This window comes from Eupeodes corollae, chromosome 3, assembly GCF_945859685.1.
Source record: "Eupeodes corollae chromosome 3, idEupCoro1.1, whole genome shotgun sequence".
NCBI lineage: Eukaryota > Metazoa > Arthropoda > Insecta > Diptera > Syrphidae > Eupeodes > Eupeodes corollae.
This window is the reverse complement of record NC_079149.1, coordinates 23,245,136-23,248,009: the sequence shown is the minus strand read 5'-3', so window position 1 is coordinate 23,248,009 and position 2,874 is coordinate 23,245,136. Positions and strand designations below refer to the sequence as shown.

The 2,874-nt window shown below is 32.2% G+C and overlaps 1 long non-coding RNA gene across 1 annotated transcript; it reads left to right on the top strand.

Annotated features, from left to right (window-relative positions):
• Positions 1–225: 225 nt before the first annotated feature.
• Positions 226–850, top strand: LOC129951627 (uncharacterized). Its single transcript, XR_008782212.1, has 2 exons — positions 226–561; positions 621–850. It is a non-coding gene; the product is annotated as an uncharacterized LOC129951627 (long non-coding RNA).
• Positions 851–2,874: the final 2,024 nt, after the last annotated feature.

Here is a 2,874-nt window from a genome sequence, read left to right as displayed (position 1 = left end):
CTTTTGAGAGGTCTTTTGTTCGGAAAAACAAAAATTGTCGGGACATCCTAAGATCGCGGCGTCGTTCTTGATTGGTTTGTACTGTACTTAATAAGCATTCTTATTAAATAAAAACTTAAAACTCAGTAAAGGAAAATAAGTTGCTGAAATCTGATTTAAACAATTTAAATTGATTATAATATTAATAATTATATTAAATTAGTATCACGCAAGTAGGCTTTTATTTAGGTTATTATTAGACTCGATACCTGTGCAAAAATTAACCTCAATAGATATTATTCAGTTTTAAAATTAAAGCTTCAAAAGTTCTATACCTACGTTGTTAAATAAAATAATGTTTAAGAAAATAAATATCAATATTGTATTTCTTCTATTTCTCATTATGGTTGCATCGTTATTTTTCATCGAATGCATTCAAACGGAAGACACACCTAAACGTGATCGTCGTTCTTTATTCATATGGGAATGGGATATTGATTATGTTATAGTTCCTGATGGAAATGCTAACTATACAATGGAAACTACTACCCCAAGAAGTAATAATAATTCATTTACTTATGTGTGAGTAGAAATCTAATCTTATTTTATTTATTAACCTAAAAGTATTCCTTAAATTACAGTCCTTCAACTACAACAGCAGCAGCTCCAAAATAGTATAAAACTTATCCTAAATTCACTTAGAAATAGTGTATATTTTCTGAAATGTGAAAATGCCAATGGATTTTAACGTTTTGCAATAATAACAGAACCGAATTCAAGATATTTACTTACATATATTAATTTAGTGATTTAATAAGCAAAATAAAATTTGTATCACACAAAATAAATTACAAAAGGATTTACTCAAATATTTAATTCGGATGGGGTGCAAATGATAACCATTTTAAGTATGCTCTTAAAATGGTTAAAATATCGAACCTTAGGCTATACAACTTAATTGGACCGATTTAAAAGCAACGATATAAACACAAATGGCCAGACTTACTCGTATTTCCAAGAATACTTTTGGGTGTCAAATATATTTATGTCACTAATTTAAAAAGGTTTTATCGCCCAAATATTTGTTTCTATATTCTTGATGAATTGTATTTGTATTGTATTTATTGTACTGTAAAGGGTGTCCCAAAATTAACGCAAGATTTGAATTAAATAGAAAACGCCGTTTTTAGTCTTTTGATAGTTATATTTTTATTGACTCGTAAAGTACATAGGATAGGGTTATGTATGGAATAACACATCGGACAAATGGCCTCCACGGCTTTGCATGCACATGAGCACTCTTTTGGTGAAATTTTCCATGACCATTCTGCATAAATGTGGCTGAATTTCGTTGATGCAGCGTTGAATCTCCTCCTTTAATGCACGGGTGGTTGTGGGCTTGTTGACATAGACTTGTGATTTCAAATAACCCCATAAAAAGAATTCTAATGGTGTTAAATCACACGATCTAGGAGGCCAATTTTGATCACCGAAACGAGAGAGTACACGACCTGGAAAAGCCTCATGCAGTAATTGAATTGTTTCACGGGCTGTATGACATGTGGCACCGTCTTGTTGAAACCACATATTGGAGACATCAATATCATCCAATTTTGGCAGAAAGAATTGTGTAATCATGTCGCGATATCGAGCACCAGTAACAGTCACTGCTTGACCAGCATCATTTTCAAAAAAATATGGCCCAATTATGCCTCCAGCCCAAAATCAACACCATACAATCACGCGTTGTGGACGCATTTGATTGACAAAGCCATCAAGATGAAAAAGTTGACGAAGTTAAAACACTATTCCGACCATATTTTGTATGAAATTTTCGAACTGCAGCCGCCAAGCTTTCACTATTTTTCAAATATTCTTTAATAATGAAGACACGTTGTTCTATCGTGTAACGCCGCTCCATTTTTAATAACCCTATACTGTTAGCTGTCAAATTGCTTTTTTTCAGGGTTGCCAACACTTCACTGCACAAATGGGGGTAAATTCTAATCTTGCGTTAATTTTGGGATACCCTTTATTTATTAATTCATTTTGGTAGGTTTACAATGCTTACAATTATAATTTAAGTAGAAAAAACATAGTGATCTTCCGAATAACCATAGTTTTTTATGTAACACTAACAAAACAAATTATGAGACAAGCTTTAGCTTATATCTTACAGCTAGAGCTAGTGGCGAATTATCATCTTGACAAAATTATCGACATAGTTGTGTGCAAGGTGATAGAAAGAAATGAGTTTTTTTTTTAAATTAATTTACTATAGATAATAAGGTTTCAATTTGTACGTGATCGTAACCAAACAGCCATGACCTTACACTTTGTAGGAAAATGGACAATGCTCGTAAGACTTCTTATTGAGAATGGCAATTTATTAAAAAATGAAGGTGCTACTATTGTGAAGAATCTGCGAAAGTGAATTTTATTATAAGAGGAGATAGATACTAAATTCATAGAATTCACTTCTAATAAAAAACACCCTCAAGACTTTGAAATAGTATAGATGTCTTAAAGAAAGAATTTTTAACTCCTGAAATAAATTTAAACTATAATTAAATCGATTTTAACTTCCCATAGGAAGTTATTGTAATGGGTCCGATTTGTCAAATTGAAAATTTTGAAATTTCTCGACGTTTCAAGGTCCCTAGAGTCAAAATAAAAGATTTTTAGAAAGATGTCTGTGCGTGCGTGTGAACGTACGTTCGTACGTCCGTACGTTCGCGACGTTTTTTTCGTCGTCCATAGCTCAAGAACCAGAAGAGATATCGACTTCAAATAAATTTTGTTATACAGATAATAAGGCAGAAAGATGCAGAAAGGGCTCTTAAGAAAATTGCGTGGGTGGTTTTTTTACCATAGCAGTTTGAAAAAAAAGGTGAA